We start from the raw sequence: 23,242 nt of genomic DNA on the forward strand, positions 1-23,242 counted from the left end.
GCCTGATAATTCTATTGCTATAAACAGGCTTTTCCATTTGAGTAAATATCACCTTGAATTATAATTGCATATCAGAAAGAAGATATTCAGATGAGATGCTTCGGCTTGGGCTTGTTGGGTAGTTAGAATAGGGAAAAGGAGTCCAAAATGGCAGTGGCTAAAAGACAAGGATGGGAAAAGCCTGCGAAAATAGAACAAAGGAAGGTCAAAGGGAGGTCTGAGGACCTGAGTGAAGGCCTCAGGAAGAACAACCAGCACCCCTGGCTAAGCCCAACTTGCACAGGGCAGGCCCGGGGCGGGGGCGGGGGCGGGGGCGGGGGCGGGCCCGGGGAGGGAGGGGGCGGGGCGGGGGCGGGGCAGGCCTGGGGAGGGAGGGGGCGGGGGCGGGGAGGGGGGCGGGACATATAAAAGGAGGAGCCACAGCCCGCGCTCTCTCTCCCCTTCTCTCCCTGGCGCTGGCGTGCTTCTTCACTCCCTTCGCTTCGTGCCTTTTGGTTGGCATGCCCTCACACTTCGAGGATAGATTCTCCTGCTATCTTCTAAATAAAATAGAGCTGTAACACTGATTTGTCTAAGAGCTATAACATGGTTTGTCCAAGACCTGAGAGCTGTGACGCACAGAGGGCTTTAGTGTCCGTTGCTCCAAATCTTTGTTGTGACGAGACAGAACCGAGGAGCATACAGTCGCCTGGCAGGCTGAGGCCCCAACGCCTGCGAGCACCAGACAGGAACTGGGGCCCTTGAGCGGGAATCTCTTGGGAAGGAGCTGAAGCTGCTTGATTGGTGTCACTTCGTCTTCAACCTCCAGCCCACCCGGAAAGATGAGGTTGAAAAGGATGACGGAGAAAACCCCTTGGGGGGAGCCTAGAGTTCTGGGCATCTCTGCTCCCCAGTGAGGGTGGGAGTGGGGTGTTTTAATCAAGAAAACCACAGGAGACCGCAAGTATTTCCATGCGCAGAGCATGCAGCTGGTGTCTGGTGTCTCCTTGGATGGCCTGGAGGCAGGAGGACGTGACGGCCTGGAGGCAGGAAGATGTGTGGAGCACCCCGTGGGAGGAGGCAAAGGCACACATTTCCCCAACATCCCCCTCCGCCTCAAGACAGTCTTGAGGAAGGTACAAAACACAGGCCCGTGCACACACAGACACTCACACACACAGGCACAGATATACACAGACACCCACAGATACACACAGACACCCACAGATACACACAGACACTCACACCCACAGACACAGATACACACACACACAGACAGATACACAGGCACAGACACAGATACACATAGATACCCACAGATACACAAAGACACTCATGCACAGACACAGATACACACACACACAGACACAGACACACACACACACAGACACAGACACACACACACAGACACAGATACACACAGACACAGACACAGATACACACAGACACCCACACCCACAGACACAGACACACACACACACAGACACAGACACACACACACAGACACAGACACACACACACACAGACACAGACACACACACACAGACACAGACACACACACACAGACACAGACACACACACACACAGACACAGATACACACAGACACCCACACCCACAGACACAGACACACACACACACAGACACAGACACACACACACAGACACAGACACACACACACAGACACACACACACACAGACACAGACACACACACACAGACACAGACACACACACACACAGACACAGACACACACACACACAGACACAGACACACACACACAGACACAGACACACACACACACAGACACAGACACACACACACAGACACAGACACACACACACACACACACAGACACACACACACAGACACAGACACACACACACAGACACAGACACACACACACAGACACAGACACCCACACCCACAGACACAGACACACACACACACAGACACAGATACACACACACAGACACACACACACAGACACAGACACACACACACACAGACACAGATACACAGACACACACACACAGACACAGACACACACACACACAGACACAGACACACACACACACAGACACAGACACACAGACACCCACAGATACACACACACAGGCACACATATACACAGACACCCACAGATACACATAGACACCCACAGATACACACAGACACCCACACCCACAGACACAGATACACACACACACAGACACAGATACACACAGACACTCACGCACAGACACAGATACACACAGACACAGACACTCACACACACAGGCACACATATACACAGACACCCACAGATACACACAGACACCCACAGATACACACAGACACCCACACCCACAGACACAGATACACACACACACAGACACAGACACACACACAGACACAGACACACACACACAGACACAGATACACACACACACAGACACAGACACACACACACAGACACAGACACACACACACAGACACAGACACACACACACACAGACACAGACACACACACACAGACACAGACACACACACACAGACACAGATACACACACACACAGACACAGACACACACACACAGACACAGACACACACACACACAGACACAGACACACACACACAGACACAGACACACACACACAGACACAGACACACACACACAGACACAGATACACACACACACAGACACAGACACACACACACAGACACAGATACACACACACACAGACACAGACACACACACACAGACACAGACACACACACACAGACACAGACACACACACACAGACACAGATACACAGACACCCACAGATACACACACACACAGACACAGATACACACAGACACCCACACCCACAGACACAGACACACACACACACAGACACAGATACACACACACACAGACACAGACACACACACACAGACACAGACACACACACACACAGACACAGATACACACACACACAGACACAGACACACACACACACAGACACAGATACACACAGACACAGACACAGACACACACACACACAGACACAGATACACACAGACACCCACACCCACAGACACACACACCCACAGACACAGATACACACACACACAGACACAGACACACACACAGACACAGACACACAGACACACAGACACAGACACACACACACAGACACAGACACACACAGACACAGATACACACACACACAGACACAGACACACACACACAGACACAGACACACACACACACAGACACACACACACAGACACAGACACACACACACACAGACACAGATACACACAGACACAGACACAGACACACACACACACAGACACAGATACACACAGACACCCACACCCACAGACACAGACACACACACACAGACACAGATACACACACACACAGACACAGACACACACACACAGACACAGACACACACACACACACAGACACAGATACACACACACACACACACACACACACACAGACACAGACACACACACACAGACACAGACACACACACACACACAGACACACACACAGACACAGACACACACACACAGACACAGACACACACACACACAGACACAGATACACACAGACACCCACACCCACAGACACAGACACACACACACACAGACACAGATACACACACACACAGACACAGACACACACACACACAGACACAGATACACACACACACAGACACAGACACACACACACACAGACACAGACACAGACACACACAGACACAGATACACACACACACAGACACAGACACACACACACAGACACAGATACACACACACACAGACACAGACACACACACACACAGACACAGATACACACAGACACAGACACAGACACACACACACACAGACACAGATACACACAGACACCCACACCCACAGACACACACACACACAGACACAGATACACACACACACAGACACAGACACACACACACAGACACAGACACACACACACACAGACACAGACACACACACACAGACACAGACACACACACACACAGACACAGACACACACACACACAGACACAGACACACACACACAGACACAGACACACACACACACAGACACAGATACACACAGACACCCACACCCACAGACACAGACACACACACACACAGACACAGATACACACACACACAGACACAGACACACACACACAGACACAGATACACACACACAGACACAGATACACACACACACAGACACAGACACACACACACACAGACACAGACACACACACACAGACACAGACACACACACACAGACACAGATACACACAGACACAGACACAGACACACACACAGACACAGACACACACACACAGACACAGATACACACACACACAGACACAGACACACACACACACAGACACAGACACACACACACAGACACAGACACACACACACAGACACAGATACACACAGACACAGGTACACACAGACATCCACACCCACAGACACAGACACACACACACACAGACACAGATACACACACACACAGACACAGACACACACACACACAGACACAGACACACACACACAGACACAGATACACACACAGACACAGACACACACACACACAGACACAGACACACACACACAGACACAGACACACACACACACAGACACAGATACACACAGACACCCACACCCACAGACACAGACACACACACACACAGACACAGACACACACACACACAGACACAGATACACACACACACAGACACAGACACACACACACAGACACAGACACACACACACAGACACAGACACACACACACACAGACACAGACACACACACACAGACACAGATACACAGACACCCACAGATACACACAGACACTCACGCTCAGACACAGATACATACACACACAGACACAGATACACACAGACATCCACAGACACTCACACACAGACACAGATACACAGACACAGATACACACAGACACCCACAGCCACAGACACAGATATACACAGACACCCACAGATATACACAGACACTCACGCACAGACACAGATACATACACACACAGATACACACAGACAACCACAGACACTCACACACACAGATACACACACAGACACTCACACACAGACACAGATAAACACACACACAGACACCTAACCTTAACCCTAACCCACACACACACCTAACCCTAACCCTAACACAAACACACACAGACACTCACACACACAGACACAGATACACACACACACACACACACTCACACACGGACACAGACACAGATACACACACACACAGACACTCACACATGGACACAGACACAGATACACATACACACAGACACACACAGACACAGATACACACAGACACCCACAGATACACACACATACAGACGCCCACAGATACACACACACAGAGACACAGATACATACAGACACCCACACAGAGACACACCCACAGACACTCACACACAGACACAGATATACACACACCCCCACAGATACACACACACACACAGACACTCACACACAGATACACACACGGACATCCACAGATACACACACAGAGACACAGATGCATACAGACACCCACACAGAGACACACCCACAGACACTCACACACAGACACAGATATACACACACACCCACAGATACACACACACACACAGACACTCACACACAGATACACACACGGACATCCACAGATACACACACACAGACACAGATACATACAGACACCCACACACAAGTACACAGACACAGATACACACACCCACCCACAGATACACACACACACACAGACACTCACACATGGACACAGACACAGATACACATACACACAGACACACACAGACACAGATACACACAGACACCCACAGACACACACACACACACAGATGCCCACAGATATACACACACAGAGACACAGATACAGACACCCACACAGAGACACACCCACAGACACTCACACACAGACACAGATACACACACACACCCACAGATACACACACACACAGACACACACAGATACACACACACGGACATCCACAGATACACACACACAGACACAGATACATACAGACACCCACACGGAAGTCCACAGACACAGATACACACACAGAGGTATACACAGAGGCACACAGCTGCTTTTCATCGTGTATGCAACCCAGGGGCACCAACGCCACACCCTCTAGTGCACCTGCCTTGGGAAAGCAGCATCACCTTTGCTCCTGAAGCTGCACCCCACACCCAGTCCTGGACGGGTCAGAAGTGGGAGATGGGCGGTTGGGGCTGAAATGATGGAAAGAAACCAGAGCTGGCCGTGGCTTCCCCTGTGCTGTCCCCTTGCCCAGCAATGCTGTGGCAGGCACCATCTGCTCTGTCGGCTTCTTGCACAGCCTCCACCCTGACTTCCTCCTTTTCCCTACCCTGACCACCCCCAATCCTCCGAACTAAGGCCAAGTGTGCAGCCTTGCCCCGTGTGGTGTCCATCTCTGGATTCCTCGTGTATGGTGAGCCCCGGCTTGTCCAGGAGTGGGACCCGAGGCACAGAGGTCTGCATGGCACCTCCCCAGGGTAGACTGGTAGACTAGGGAGCTGGGCCGGTCATCAGGGTCTTTCGGGGGGGGTCAGGCATATGGGACTGTAGTTAGTAGCTCAGGCTCCCATGAAGCTTTCAGAGCTGTGGTCCAGATCGGGGATCGGGGGATGAGGGGTCTTTGGTGAGGCTGTCTGCTGGGTGCTGCTGCCACAGAGATGTCCTGCTGCATAGTAGCTGCTATGGGGCTGGGATTCAGAAGCAGAGTCTCAGAAGCCTGAGGGAAGAGGCCTGTGTACCCACACATAACAAGTATTTATTCATCTACATACTTCAACTTCCCTTCAACAAAATTCAGGGTGGCAGACATGGTTCTAGGCTGGTATTTCACTGGTTAGTATGCACAGGTATCACTTAGAGAATTGATTAAAATGTACATATTCCTGGAGGCTGCGCTCAGTGTAGAGAGTTTGGCGGAGGGCCCCCGGCAGCAGGCTTAGTAGCAAGTTTCCTGGGTGACCTGGGGATACAACGCATGGTCCGCAGGCCCCTGGGCAGGTGACTGAACGCTGATCAATTTCCATTTTTACTTAAGAACCAAGGTAGGCTTCGTCTTTTCTGCCTTCCTCTCTCCCAGTGTTATGTAATTAAAGCCGAGCCTGTGGGTGAGCAATTCAAGAGGGGCTGGGGGACCAGGGTTGCAATTAGGTTTTTCTGCAGCAGCATTGACAACGGATTATTTCAGCCTGCCGAGAGGCAGGTGGGGACCACTCTAACAATGAGCTGAATGGTCTATGAGTCATCCCCCATCTTACTGAATGTTTGCCCACATGGAAGCTTTGCTCCATCACTCGGTGTAAAACTGGGCTTCCTACTTGCAGCTGCCTGGTGAGTAATGTGTAGGATGGAGAGGATGGGGAAAGGAATGAGGTTTCGGCTCTTGCTATTCCTGGGTGACTCAAAGGCCGTGTCCTCCCTGGATTCTGAGAAGCCTACTGCTCTGTCACTCACATTCACCTGTAGAGGCCAGAGGGTGTTCACGGTCTCTCTGCACACCAGTTTCTTTCAGAGCTGCTTTTCTCTCTGCACCTTGCATGATTAAAAATAGAAACCATGAGCCCCAGAGGGACTTGGAAGTGAGTCCTCTGGGTGCTGAATAGCTTAGGAGGTTTAGGGGGAAAAAAAAAATTCCTTCTTCTTTATATTTGGTAGAGGAGATAGAATTTCCAACAGGTGGAACTGGGGGGAGAGCTGTGGTGATTATGTTTCTATCTTTTTTAAAACAAAACCAAATGTTTCCTCGTTTATTTTGGCTGCGCTGGGTCTGTGTGGTTGCATGGGCTTTTCTCTCGTTGCGGCAGGCGGGGGTTGGTCTCTAGGCGCATGTGTAGCTTCTCATTGCAGGGGTCGCTGTCATTGCGGAGCACGGCTTCAGTAGTTGAGGCACGAGGGCTCCGGTTCTTGAGCACAGGCTCAGTAGTTATGGTGCAGAGGCTTAGTTGCTCTCTGGGGTGTGGGTCTTCCCAGGTCAGGGTTCGAAATCCTTTCCCCTGCATTGGCAGGTGGATTCTTTACCACTGAGCCCTGAGGGCAGCCCTGATTATGTTTCTTAGTGGTACAAATGACTCCCGGAATGGATATGAGTTGAATGCCAAACCTGCCTGTGAAGAGGACTCTCTCCAGGAGATGCTAATGTGATTTGTGCTGTGCTTTTCAAGCAAGGATAGTTTCTAGATGGCCTCTAACCTGTCTTTCTTTCCCTTGTGGATAAGAATCGTCTTGTTGCCTGCAGCCTGGAGAAGAGAACGGAGAAGACCAGGCTGCTGGGGGATTGAAATCACGTGTTTAGCTTCATGAACATTGTGTCTAAGTGGCCTCATCCGTTCAGCGTGTGTTTGTAAGATACTGCTGTCAGCATCAGTGGACAAGATGCTCCAGATTTCTGCACTCAGCCAGCGTCCATTGTGATGAGGTTAACAATGTGGATCTCGGCATGACTTTGGACAAGCTGATCAGACTGTTTGAATGTGAATTTCCTCCTCTGTCAAATGAGTTCACCGTGCTCCCAGTTTTCCCAGTCAGATAAGTATCACCAGGAACGCCGGACAACTGTAAGCCTCGCCCACAGGGACTCTGATTCCGTATGTCTGGACCAGCCTGTCCAGCAGCATGTAGTATGGGCCAGTCGTGTCGTGGCAAATGTTCTAGCAGCCACGTTTTTTTAAAAAAGCATAAAGACATAAGTGAAGTTAATGCTAATCTTTTCTTTGATGCCATATATTGAAAATGCAGGATGTAGTCAATAGAAAACTGTGGTGAGATGTTTTCAATTCTTTCTTTGAATGAAGACTGTAACACTTAGGGTGTATTGTACACATACAGTATAACTCAGCTTGGAGTGGCCACCTCTCAAGGGCCCTGTGGCCGCTGTGGCCATCATCTTGGACAGCACAGGTCTGTGCAGAGCCTTGGGGTCTGAACATTTAACCAGTGGTTTGGAAGATTCTTAAGACTGAGCAAGTGTGGAAGAGACTAGACTAGACGCGCCCCAGAAGAGCTCCCAGTGTAACCAAGTAGGACCCTGTGGGGTCTTCCTGGGACAGGCTGCCCCCACCCCTTCTGTGCCTTCTCTCTGAAGGTCCTACACAATAGTATCTGATGCAAATCTCCTGAGTTGTTCCACAGATGTGAGAACCCACCAAATGAAGATGTTAACTACTTGATCAGGAGCATATAACCCCCAGGTCTCTGGAGCCTAAAGACCGATCCTGTTAACATCTGTGACCCCACCCTGTGACCTCACCATCAGCCAATCAGAGAACAATGAATGAGCTCATCCCATCCCCTGAGACCCTCCTCCCTCATCTGGCTTTTAAAAGTGCCTTGCTGAAACCCTTCTGGGATCTCGGGGTATTTTGAGGGGGAGTGTGAGCCACCTGTCTCCTTGCACGGCCCTGCAATGAATCTTTCTTTGCTCCAAACGCCAACCTTTCTGTTTGTTTGGACTCACTGAGCCCTTGGGCACACAGACTTGTGCTAACATCAGTTCTCATTTTCTTCTAGCATTTCGAGGGGCTTCCCTAATAGCTCGATCAGTAAAGAATCTGCGAGCAACGCAGGAGACCCCGGTTCGATTACTGGGTTGGGAAGATCCCCTGGAGAAGGAAATGCAACCCACTCCAGTATTCTTGCCTGGAGAATCCCCTGGGCAGAGGAGCCTGGCGGGCTACAGTCCATGGTGTCGAAAGAGTTGAATAGCACATCAGGATGGGGTACATCAAAGCCCCTGTCACTCAGGTGGCAAGTACCACATCTTTCTATTTTCAGAGCACTGATTTCATAACTGATTTGATCTCAACTCTCTCCCCCTCCCATCCCACATGTTGTCAAACTGAAAGTCAGGGCTTCTTAAGAATAATGGCATAATGGTGCTGGAGATAACTTAAAAGAAGAAAACTTCATAAGATCAAGGGGACACTGAAGCTGTCTCAGGAGGATAACCTAAAAAGAACAAAACTCTCCAAGCTAGAAAAAGAAGGCAGAAAAGTCAGGGTGATCAAAGTTTGTAAAGTCATGAAGTAAATGGAAAGTTGAACAGAATGTTTTGAAATCCAAAAGCAGCAGAACAACAGGGGCTATTGAATAGCTTGAAGTCATCAGCCTTAAGACAAATAATGAGGAAAAAATACTCCTTGGGATTTTCCTAGTGGACCAGTGGTTAAGACTCTGCACTTCCAGTGCTTGGGGAGGGGCATGGGTTCTATTCCTGCCTCAGGAATTAAGATCCCATATGTCATGGGGCACAGCCAAATACATACATACATATATATATATATATATATATATATATATATATATATATATATATATATATATGGAAGTGAATCCAGAGGTTAGTTAATGAAAAATAATATTATAAAAAAATTTCTTTAGGCAGCAGATACAGAATTTAGAGAATGCATTCCATAGAAGATAGCAAAAGTATAATGCAAAGAGATCCAAGCAATGTTTTGGTTCAAGCCACAAACCCCTTACAATATCCTAAGACTGTCTCTGTCTCCCCAGTAAGTAGCTGGTTTTATTTGTGGGAGGAGGTGAGCTCATGTCATACTGATTGTTTCCCCCCAGTAGTTGGTTTGATTAAAAAAATATATTTAACTATGCTGGGTCTTCGTTGTGGCGCTTGGCCTTAGTGTCCCCTAGGCGTCTAGGACCTCAGTTCCCTGACCAGAGATTAAACTCACGTCTTCGGCATTGGAAGGTGGGTTCTTAACCACTGGACCACTAGGGAAGTCCCCCACCCTCAGTAGCTGGTTCTGGATAGAATACTTGCCATCTGTCCGTCCATCTACCCCCCTGTACTTCTGTTCATTAAGTTTTGTAAGAGTCTACTCTGTCAAACAGATTTTGTTACAGGTTTTCCTATATAGAACTTCACTGAATACAGGTAACAATCCTGTAAAGTAGATGCGATTATATCTATCGTACAAACGGAGTTATTGGCTCAGCCAGGTTAAGTGACTTGTCCACATTCATCTGGCTGACAAGTCACGTTAATGCTTAGTTTGAAAACTCCCAGCATTTAAACAAAGTGCAGTGGTCTTTGGCTTCCCTGGTAGTGCAGATGGTAAAGAATCTGCCTGCAGTGGAGGAGACGCAGGTTCAATCCCTGGGTCGGGAAGATGCCCTAGAGAAGGGCATGGCAACCCACTCCAGTATTCTTGCCTGGAGAATTCCATGGACTGATGAGCCTGGTGGGCTACAGTCCACAGGGTCGCAAAGATTCGGGTGCAACTGAGCGACTTTCACTTCACTTCAGTGGTCTTTACAAAGGACAGGTTGTGGGGCCAGATATCCATGAGGCTGACTCTGAGCATTCTTATGAACAAACCAGGAAGATTCTCCTCAGAAGATCGCTCACCAAGACTGAGTTCCGCCTACCAGGATGTCACAAGACCAAAGCCAGCCTCCCCTGCTACCCGGCAGAGTCATGGATGCCCCCTGCTGAGTTGCATGCAAATGGCTGCAGATGTGTTCAAACTGTTTGCTTTGCTGAGCTTTCTTGGAATAACAAAGAGTGGCAAACTTCAGGAAATATAAGCCTTGTTAGCATCACAATAGTACACAATCATCAAAACAAGCGGAAACCACCACGGAAGTGAAAGTCGCTCAGTCGTATCCAACTCTTTGCGACCCCATGGACTACACAGTCCATGGAATTCTCCAGGCCAGAACACTGGAGTGGGTAGCCTTTGCCTTCTCCAGGGGATCTTCCCAACCCAGGGATTGAACCCAGGTCTCCCGCATTGCGGGCAGATTCTTTACCAGCTGAGCCATAATGGAAGCCCAAGAATACTGGAGTGGGTAGCCTATCCCTTCTCCAGCAGATCTTCCAGACCCAGGAATCAAACAGGGGTCTCCTGCATTGCAGGCGGATTCTTTACCAACTGAGCTATTAGGGAAACCATGAAGATCATCATTTCCAACCTTCTCATTCACAGTAATAGCTCAGCGGATATGTATTCATGGCCTTGGCTGGAGCTGAGAGGGGCTGGGCTTAGAATCGACAGCCTGACTCCCCGTCCGGAGCTCCTTCCAGGCTGGTAAGCTTTGCAAATAATGCTGCTTCATTGCTCCCCAGCAGGCCAAGCAGCTCAGAATCTGACATTTCTTTTCTTGACAGTTGATGGAGGGGCCTGGAACATGTCACATCACACTGAAAAATCGTCAGGACTAATAATATGCAAGATGATTTACAGCTTGTAATTGGAGATTTAGTGTCAGCAAAAGTTATTCTGGGTGACTTCAGAGGAGAAGCTTAAATTTCCCACATTTGTTTTTGTGGTATCCTACTTTAGAATTCTTTTTTCTTTTTTTTTTTTTTGGCTGTGTGTCTTGCAGGATCTTAGTTTCCTGACCAAGGATCGAACATGTGCCTTCTGCGGTGGACTTGCAGAATCTTAAGCATTGGACCACCAGAGACGTCCCCTCAGAGTTCTGGAAAGTGAAAGTGTGGCTTCCCTGGTGGCTCAGCTGGTAAAGAATCTGCCTGCAATGCAGGAGACCTGGGTTTGATCCCTGGGTTGGGAAGATCTCCTAGAGAAAGGAATAGCTACCCACTCTAGTATTCTTGCCTGGAGAATTCCATAGACAGAAGAGACTGCTGGGCTATAGTCCAGGAAGTCTTAACTGCTGGACCACCAGGCAAGACCCCCCAGAGTTCTTGGTCCATGCTATTTCTCTACCTGAAACGCCCAGCTCACTAGTTTCTATTTGGGCCACCTTCCAGAATACCCAGTTTGTTGCAGGGCCTGGCAGGAGGGACAGGTAAGAATCACAGGATTGGAGACGCATGACCAGTAGCCAACATTCAATTCATGAATCCCAGATTGCTCACATTCAGAACACAACACAGGCCAGCCAAGTAGGGAAAAGGGGGTAACTGACCACTCCAAGGAGAGCTCTGAGACAGAGGTGTCTTGGCATGAGCGGCATCTCAAGTTCAGCAAGAGGTCTTAAGATAAGTGTGGGTGGGATATTGCCTTCTGGCCTTCTGTCCTGACAGAGCCTCCGTCTGGACCTGCTCTCAGCTGTGTGGAGTCGGGTCCTCCAGCAAAGGGCCTTCAAGCCTCTCTGCTCAGTGTCTGTTTTCAAGGAGTAACAGTCTCCTGAGGGGGAAGGGATCTTGGCTCTATCTGCTGTTCCTTCTGCTCCAGAGACACACACAACCCACCGAACCTTATATCTAAAGCAGTATTCTTAGTTTTTCACTTTGAGACCCTCCAGTCCTACAGCTTCCCTGGTTGCTCAGACGGTAAAGTGTCTGCCTGTGATGCAGGAGACCCGGGTTCGATCCCCGGGTTGGGGAGATCCCCTGGAGAAGGAAACGGTAATCCACTCCAGTACTCTTGCCTGGAAAATCCCATGGATGGAGGAGCCTGGTGGGCTACAGTCCATGGGGTTGCAAAGAGTCGGACACGACTGAGTGACTTCACTTTCACTTTCAGTCCTCAATGGACATTTTGAGACTACTAGTACGTAAGTTCCCACTTGTCACCATAATTCCATGTTGGGCTGCTTAATGTGTCTCAACAGAATTCAGCCCTGCAAGTTTCACAAAAGATGAGAAGAAAACCAAAGGTGAAGAAATCCTAACAATACCCAGTGTATATTAGACGGACTAGGATAAGCTAAGCTGCTGTAGCAAATGGACCCTAGCCTCTCAACCCTGGCATATGTAGAGACCCTGGGTCTCATGCACGTGGCCGAGTGGACCTCCTGAGTGGGCACCCCACGTGACCTCCCCTCTGTCTATTCACTGCATGCCTCTCGGGGACTTGGCTGTTCTTGGTAGCGACTCTGGGGTCTAAACTGTTTTCATAATGCATCTACAGCATCTTAGCATCCCTTCCTTCTGGGTTCGTGGAGAGATGAAGGGAGAGAGAAAGGGATGAGGAGGGAGAGAGAAGAGTAAAGAGGGAGGAAGAGAGAGATAGAGAGAGAGCCAGCCTATGGAAGACGCGTGTGTTTGCATTAGCCTCAGACAAGGAGGGGCCTGAGGATGGAGACCCCCATGTGGATCCTCTGTGAGCAGCAACACTCGCTGCCGCGGCGGGTCTGGATTTTGTCCCCCTGCCCCCATCACATGTTAGGAAGCCTTTCTTCCCTGAGAATTTGACCCACAAGATTGGTCCTGTCTACTGACAGGTTCCTGGCTCACCAACAGGACTGGTAGCTCTTTCAGGGACAGTGGCTCCTAATGACGTTGGTTGGGCCTCTCCGGTGGTGCCAGTGGTAAAGGACCTTTCTGACGACGTATATGAGACCCAAGCGACACAGTTTCGATCCCTGGGTCGGGAAGATTCCCGGGAGGAGGAAGTGGCGACCCACTCCAATATTCTTGGACCTGGAGTCCCAGGGACAGAGGAGCCTGGTGGGCTACAGTCCATGGGGTCGCAAAGAATCGGACACGACTGAGCGCGCACACGTGCACCATGGCCTTCATCCAGCACCCTCAGGAGACCACCCCCAGTCGCTCTGGCAGGCGGCTGAGTTGGGGCAGTGACTCCGTGGCAGGCACCCTGGGGCTCACTCCAATGCCAGGTGGAGGCGGTGACAAGGTGATGCTGACTGTCCCCTGGGGCCAAGGAGAGGAGGGATTTCTCTGAGTGGGGTAGTCACACTGGCTTGCTTTCCTCGTTCAGGAAAAGCCTTCCCTCTGTCCTATAACTCATCCCCTCTGCGACATTCCCAGAGTGGTCCCTACAAGCCAGCTTGTGTCCTAGAGCTTCCCATTGCATCATCAGGATGTAGGATGTAGCCGGTGGTGTGAGGTCTGACGAGGGGACTTTACAATGTGGATCCCAGCAAAGCACCGGGACAGAGCAGACTGGAGTCATCGCCTCGGTGGTGGGGAAAAATTCCGTGAAGGTCGTCACTATCATCTGGGAAATTCTATGGAACCACTCACAGAGACTGAATTTCACACCCAGGATTCCAGCTGTGAAGAATGTGCTGGGGAAAGGACGGCCTTGCCTCTCAGGCCTCAAGGGATAAAGGAAAGTCTCAGTTCCCAGAAGGCACGTCAGCTGATGAGCCTGGCGCTGCACGTGGCCAGCTCTCCAGGGACCTGGCAGAAAAGCAGTGATCAGAACGGAGAAAGTGGCCCAGTCGCCTGAAGTCCCTCTACTACGGTCCAGGAGTCCTTGTGATTCCCTCACCAAGGACAGGAGTAGACAGAGAGTCTGGGGCTGGTGGTTAAATGCCTCCAGCTGCAACAGTTAATCAGTTGGTGGGGCAGGGAGCCAAGAGCAGCCGCAGAGGAAGTTCGCAGTCCTTAAGTGATACCACCAGGAATTAGTGGGACTATGGCATCCCAGTAAAGAATATCATTCATACAGGCAGAGCTTCCTCCTTGCTCACGAGTCAAGCCCTGAGAAAGCCACTTACACTCAGGGCTGCCTTTGCACTGGTCAGTGTGCTGGCTGAAAGGCACACAGACCAAGGTCATGGTGTAGGTCACACAAGGCTGAGCACTGCGGCAGGGTCATGGTCTGGGGCCATGTAGGAACAGGAGACAGGAGAAAGGACCAGGGAGGAACAGTGCCTTAGCTGGTACAAGAGTCTGAGACCGGAGACTTGTCTTGAGTCTTCTGGATGCTATGGTTAGAGGAGCAACCCAACAACTCCTATTAATAGTAATTGGTCAGAAACACCTGAAGCTACTCCCTGTGGGAGTCTGTCAACCTGGATGTGGAGGGCGAACATCTCAAGCTGAGATAGAAGCTGTATCTCTTTTAAGACCCAGCCCTGGGTTTCTTCTGCCACGCCCTACTCATCAGAAGTGAGCCATTAAGACAGCTTGTCTCCAAAGAGAGGTGAATTAGAATCACCCTTTTGGTGGAGAGTCAAAACATGTGCAGACATATATTTTTAATATGTTTATTTCCAAATTTATTTTTATCACTAATAAGAGTTCAACACTTTTTACATTTTTTTTTCTTTTGAAGTAACTCTTACACATAATAAACGCACAAGTCTTTTGCATACATTGAATTTGACAAATGAACACGCCCATATAATCTAAACCCTATCATGGTATAAAACCTCCAGCCCTGTAAGTCCTTTCACATCCTTTCCCAGTCAATCCCTGCCCCAACTCCTAGAGACCAGGGATATTCTCTTTTTTTTCGTTTTTGGTTTTTTTCCTATCATAGTTTCAAGACATTGATTTATACTGTGCTTAGTCGCTCGGTCCTGTCTGACTCTTTGTGACCCCACGGACTGTGGCCCGCCAGCTTCACTGTAAACCTGGAGACTCTCCGGGCCAGGAAAACTGAAGGGGGTTACCATTTCCTTCTCCAGGGGAACTTCCCAAACCAGGGATCAAACCCAGGTCTTCTGCCTTATGCAGTTGGACTCTTGACTGTCTGAACCACCAGGGAAGCCCTCATTAATGAGTCCTCAAATAATTTTTCTTTGGTTGATACTTGTTCTTCTTTTTAAAAGCACACTGATAGCAGGGGGGCTTGAGGGAAGGAATATATGTATATATGCACAGCTGATTCACATTGTTTGTTTATAGTAGAAACTAACATAACATTGTAAAGCAGTTATACACCAATTAAAAAAGAAGCACGTTGTTCACATTCTAGCCGCAAGTTAATTGTATTCATCTCACATGCCTACCGCCTCCCAAGATCCCCCGAAGTTTCATCTGTCCTGGGACTGGACTCACAATCTCACCATCTAATACATTCAGGTGCAGATAAGACCCTGAGTTTGGCTTGCCCAGCACAGTGCCCTCGGCTACCACCCTCTGAAGACTGTGAAGGAAAGAGACTTCCATACAGAGAGTAAGTGCCCTAGGGACAGAAACTCACCTCCTTTTACCCCTCACTGTGCTTATCACTAAATATTAAGTGCTCTGGAGACATCATCCTGTAGGTTTTCTAATACTTCAGAGGAGAAGGAGGCGACAGAGGATGAGAAGGTTGGATGGCATCATAAACTCAATGGACATGAGCAAACTCCGGCGGACAGTGAAGAGCAGGGAAGCCTAGTGTGCTGCAGTCCACGGGGTCGCAGAGTCAGACATGACTGAGAGGCTGAACAGCAGCAGACCAATCACACCTCGACGTCCCTCCCTTCTGGTCCCAAGTAGCAGAACTCCTTTCTGCAGGTGGCGTTCTGCCCTTGGAGCTCAGAAACTGCTGCAAGAACAGCTAAGCAAGCCCATGTGTTCGGGCCGGAGCAGTAGCCATCAGCAACAGTGGGGAGGGGCTTTGCGGATAATGAGGCAGCCCCGATACTGCTTCACTTCCCACGCTGCTCCTGGGATCCTCTTGGCAAGGCCTCCCCACCTTTGGGATTTCAAGCCAACTGCAAAATCAAAGAGGTAGCCTTGAATTGAAGGCCCCCTGCTACCTGACTTACAGCCAAATCAATCTGCTCATGGTCATAACAGATACGGAGGGCCCCAGGTGCAGCCTTCAGCCAGACTGCGAGCTGCCTCAGGACAGAACCAGGGACACTCAGGAATAAAAAGAAACCTTCTCTTCCCCTCGTCTTCTGCCCCTGTCCCCATGCCCATCCTGCGTCCACACTCTCACGAGAAAGAATTTTCAGGAACAAAGGGTGAATAGAAGTAGCTCATTGAATCTTTAGGGCTTCCCGGGTAGCTCAGCTGGAATCTGCCTGCAATGCAGGAGACCCCGGTTCAATTCCTGGGTCGGAAAGATCTCCAGAGAAGGGATAGGCCTACCCACTCCAGGATTCTTGGGCTTCCATGGTGGCTCAGATGGTAAAGAATCCACCCGTAATGTGGATTCGATCCTTGGGTTGGGACAATCCCCTAGAGGAGGGCATGGCAACCCAATCCAATATTCTTGCCTAGAGAATCCCCATGGACAGAGGAGGAGCCTGGCGGGAGACGTTTCAGGAGCAAAGGGTGATACATAACAGTAGTAGCTCATTTAATCTTTACAACAACACTGTATGTTTCTTATCCTCAGAAAAACAAAACAAAACACTGCAACAAAGAGGGGTTTGTGAGTGGCTGGGAGTTCAGAGCCCATGAAGGGCAGAACCAGGATTCGAACTCCAGTAGATTCCCAAATGTGTGCTTCCCACCACCACTTTGCTGTGAAAACCAGTCAGTGCGTTTTGGGTACAACAATGACATAAACAGATTTCTAGCATAGGAAATAACGGAACATATCCTACTTGTAGGTCAGGGACTTCATGTGGACTAATAAGAAAGCACTGGCTTAGAGTTGCTCACGATCAGCTGTCATGCACCGGGCAGGCACTGCTCAAAGCCTTTCGCATATTGCATCACCGTTCTTGGTACCGTTACAATGTAGTCACCATGAAGACGGGAACTGAAGCTCTCAGGGGTCGAGTGCCTTGCCTACCTTTGCACAGCTGGGCTGTGACAGGGCTGGGGCACACATGCTTCCCACCTTTCCAGCTCCAGCTCCTGACATCGTTTGACCTGGCTGTCCCTGTCACCGCTCCAGTCCTCTGTGTAGCATTCCCAGCCCTCCATGAAGTCATCAATTTACTAAAAATAATTTCTGTAGCTGATGGGTTTTTAATGGAGCGTGCTGCCCCTGGCCCCTCCTTAGAAGTCTAGGTCCAAGAAGCGGGGGAGGGCATTCCGAACTCCCACTAATCTTAGCAGGCTCCAGGGCTGAGGCTGGGTCCTCTCTGATTCCTGCCGCGTCTTATTTTTAATGAGGTCAAGGGCATCCACTGCGGAAACAGGGTGGGGGCCGTGTCTCCCGGTGGTGCCTGGAGCTCTCAGCTAATCACCCTGCTTCTCTGGCTTCTTAGACACAGCCGGTGTCAGAGGCAGAGCCATCACTCACCCGGCTAGTCCTTGTAGGTGCTGTTATTTCGATCCAGCCACCCCAGGAGGGTGAAGGAGAGATGAGCCTCTGTATCTCCAGGATGTCACCTGCCTTTCAAAGCCCTCTTTTCACATCCTTACAGGCAGAACCAGCAAACTCGATCTTGGGAAAATACATGCCAGTGCCAAGAGGCCTTTCCTGCGTTCTCAGACTGTATGAGAAGCTGGCCCCAGGGACCGTGTGAGCTTGGAGTCACCCTGAGAGATGGTAGGAGGGGCTGCCCACATGGAGATTGGTGTGGCCAGTGGACCAGACACTTAGGAGTCTGGCTCAGTCATAAACCTGCTCCTGGGAGACGTGCTTCTCCCCCCAGGACCTCAGTCTTCCACCTGCAGTGTGGGGATGACCCCCATTTCATCTCTTACACGAGCAGAAAGTCGATGTGTGGAACTTGGCTCGTGAAGCTGCAGGTCGGGGTCCTTTTCTCTCTCCTCCCATCTGTTTTCTCAGTCCATTCCTGGTCCCACCTCCAGCCCCATCTGCTTCCCTCTTTACAGTCACACCTGTCTATACCCACTGTGCCCCTGGCTCACATTCACCGGTCTTCCTGTCTACACTACAGGTGGGCCTGATGCCTCAGCCATAATCTCTGCAAACTCAACCACAGGGAGCTTAACTTCTGCTCACCTCTACAGGCAGAGAAACCCAGGGGGCAAAGGCTATGCATGCTTTTCCTCTTTTATCCTGTGATTAACATTAGAGGTAGAACTTTGCTGTTAGTCGTCTATTGTTCAGTCACTAAGTTGTGTCCAACTCTTTGCAACCCCTGGACTGCAGTACACAAGGCCTCCCTGTCCATCACCAACTCCCGGAGCTTACTCAGACTCATGTTCACTGAGTCAGTGATGCCATCCAACCATCTCATCCTCTGTCATCCCCTTCTCCTCCCACCTTCAATCATTCCCAGCATCAGGGTCTTTTCCAATGAGTCAGCTCTTTGCATGAGGCCAAAGTATTGGAGCTTCAACTTGAGCATCATCTATACATTAGTATTTTTTATGCTTTCCTGTGGATCAGTCCTGAGTGTTCATTGGAAAGACTGATGTTGAAGGTGAAACTCCAATACTTGGGCCACCTGACTCATTTGAAGAGCTGACTCATTTGAAAAGATCCTGATGCTGGGAAAGACTGAAGGCAGGAGAAGGGGATGACAGAGGATGAGATGGTTGGATGGCATCACTGACTCGATGGACATGGGTTTGGGTGGACTCCGTGAGTTGGTGATGGACAGGGAGGCCTGGCCTGCTGCAGTCCACGGGGTCACAAAGAGTTGGACATGACTGAGCGACTGAACTGAACTGTGAATTGACGCTTTTTATTGTCCTGAAATGTCCCTCTTTGACTCAGCAATATTTCTTATCTCTGAGGCTATTTTCTATGGTATTAATACTGTTGCTCTAGGTCTTTCACAGTCGATGTTTGCACAGAACATCTTTTTCATCCTTTCATGACCAAGCTATTTGTGCCCTTGAATCTGAAGTGTTTCTCCTGTTGACAACTTGTCGTGGGATTTGCTTTTTTAAATCAAGTTTGAAGACCTGTGTCTTATAATTAGACTGCATAGAACATGCACCTCTAATGTGATCATTGGCGTGCTCGGGTTTCTATCTCATTTGTTTTCTCCAGGTTTCATGTATTTCTGTTCTTCTCTTTTCTATACTGCTTTTTTTTATATTCCATTTTTTAGTGTGTCGTTTTTCTGGCTCTGTTTACTTTCCTGTATATTTTAAAGTTTTATTGAAGCAAAATTGGCATATAATGAACCGTGAGTGTGAAGGCTATAACTTGACAAGTGTTGACATGTGCTCACCCATGAGAGCCCCCGTGCGCCCCTTGGTCTCCCTGCCCATCCCCGGCCATCAACACAAAATCCCTGGCCTTACTTCTGTCAACAGGCATTGGTTTGTGTCATCTAGAACCTTATATAAATGGCAGCCTACAGTGTATTTGGTTTATCTAAATTCAATCACCATGATTATTTTTCAAAAAATAATACATAAATAAAAACAAAAATAAATAAGCATGGTTATTTGATGAGTCATCCAGGTTGCAGTGTATCGAAGGTTTATTATTTTGAATGGCTGAGTACTATCATCTGAGAGAGATATTACTACAGATGTGGATGGTGGATTTTGCTCATCTATTCACCTGTTGATGACATTTGGGCTGTTCCCAGTTGCAGGCGATTATACATAAAGCTGCTATAAACATTCATGACCAAGGTTTTGTGTGGAAATGTTTTTATTTCTCCAAGAGATACAGCTGGTAGTGAAATTGCTAGGTTGTACGGTATACTTTTATAAGATACAGGATTTAAAACTATTCTGTCCTCATCCAAGGCTGACTTTTTGTTTTCTTAATAGCATCTTGTAAAGAGCAGAAGTTTAGTGGGGAGAGATGGGGATTGGGAGTTTGAGGGTAGCGGGCGCAAACTATTATACCTAGGTGGATAAACAAGGTCCCACAATACAGCACAGGGGACTGGGCTCAAGAGTGTGTCTATAGGTATCACGGAATCCCTTTACTGTACAGCACGGATGAACCTAACATTGTGAGCCAACTGTACTTCAATAAGACACATTTTCAAAAAATGATAAATCAGAGCTTTTCATTTAGGTGGAGTCCAGTTAATCAAATCTCTCTTTTATTTATTCACTCACGTTTTAGTCATTGAATGCTGTCTTTTTACATCCCTTTATTCTGAGTTATTTGATTGTCTTAGTTTTAATGCTCTGTTTTCAGAGCCCTTTGATCAGCACGTGGCTGTGCATTCTGCTTTCACTCACCATGATCGTTTGCTCCCCTCTGCTGTCTCACGCGGCAGTGGTCTCAACCCCCGAGCCTTAGACTTCAGTTCCTCATGGTCCGTAAGCAACACCCAGCAGGCAGAAGCCCTTGGAGAACAAGGTCTGAGTTAATTGGTGCTTTGCTCGTATGTGCTGTCTGTCACCAGATGAAGCTGTGGGGTCACATTCTTCCTCCAGAAAGACAACAGTGACACCGGAAATGCAGGGCCTCTCTGGGCAGCTCAATGCCTTTAACGAACTGGAATCGATGTTTGCTGTCTATCCATCCCTCCGAATCCAAAAGAACCTGCAGATGTGTGCTTGTTGAGAACACGACACACACTTCTGCTGTGGCCCTTTGATTGACAGATGTGGCCCCAACCGCTTGCCTCCTCCCTCTGCCGGAAGAGAGTGTCTCTTGTTAGCAGATGTTTGCTCTGCATCCTGTACAGGGAAAAAGCCTTTGCGTCGCAGGGAGACTTTGTGTTTTTACTGAAGTCAGGAGCGTGTGCGGGTCCCCCTGTACCATCCGGGTTACAGAGCAGTGGGGTGAACAGCGATGATCTCCAGACAAGCTTCGCCTCCGGGTTGGCACCCAGGCCAGCCCACACCTGTGCTGACAGGGGTCACGTGTCCCATGTCTTTTATTTCCTCCTCTCAGCATCCCTGTGAGAGCTGCATGAGCAAAGGGCTAAGGTCTGTGAAAATGCCCACTACAGGGTGGATACGAGGTGGGGGCTTGTTCCATCATTCTTGCTGTGCTTGAAATGATCCATACTTTCAGTTCAGTTCAGTTGCTCAGTCGTGTCCGACTCTTTGTGACCCCATGGACCACAGCATGCCAGGCCTTCCTGTCCATCACCAACTCCTGGAGTTTACTCAAAGTCATGCCCACTGAGTCAGTGATGCCATCCAACCATGTCACCCTCTGTCGTCCCCAAAAGTGTGTTGATCCATGCTTTAAAAAATGTTGATGGCGCACTCCCAGGCACTGCGAGGGCCCAGAGAGACAGCACTTCCTGTGAGGTCTTTGTCCTGCAGCTGTGAATGTCCTGTCTCCAAGCGTGTCCGGTGTGTCTCCACTGCCCCATCCCTGCATTTCCACAGCTGATCTAAACGCGGGTCAGTGGGAAGCGGCCTCCACAGCTCCAGGGACAGCCGTGGGAGGACACAGAGAGCTGTGGTCCAGCTCCTTGTAATACCTCCTGGGGTCCGGCGTTTCCTGCTCCCTGGCAGTGGTGCTGAAGGGCGTGCTGGAAGAGCAGAGGAGGGGAGCGATCTCAGGCAGAGGCCCCCACGGTGGAGCCGCTATGTTTTGTCCCTCGGCTGTTCCTACTCCTGTCCTTGGAAAATCGTGGCCATGGGCTTTCAGGTGATGTTAGCCAACGTTTGATAATGAATACCAAAGGACACTAAAAATACTCATTCCGCTGCCCCGGCTTCCCCGGCAATCAGAGCGACAGTTAACCTTTCTGGGCGCACGGATCAGTCTTAGAGGCGAGTGACGGGCTGCTGACCTCAGTGGGCAGAGGGGCCTCTGAAAG

At 49.4% G+C, this 23,242-nt stretch overlaps 1 non-coding gene across 1 annotated transcript; it reads left to right on the forward strand.

Moving 5' to 3' along the window:
- Positions 1–13,295: 13,295 nt before the first annotated feature.
- Positions 13,296–13,368, forward strand: TRNAH-GUG (transfer RNA histidin (anticodon GUG)). The gene has a single exon. It is a non-coding gene; the product is annotated as a tRNA-His (tRNA).
- The last annotated feature ends 9,874 nt before the right edge of the window (positions 13,369–23,242 follow it).

The sequence above is a fragment of the Ovis canadensis genome, chromosome 4 (genome assembly GCF_042477335.2).
Source record: "Ovis canadensis isolate MfBH-ARS-UI-01 breed Bighorn chromosome 4, ARS-UI_OviCan_v2, whole genome shotgun sequence".
Taxonomy (NCBI): domain Eukaryota; kingdom Metazoa; phylum Chordata; class Mammalia; order Artiodactyla; family Bovidae; genus Ovis; species Ovis canadensis.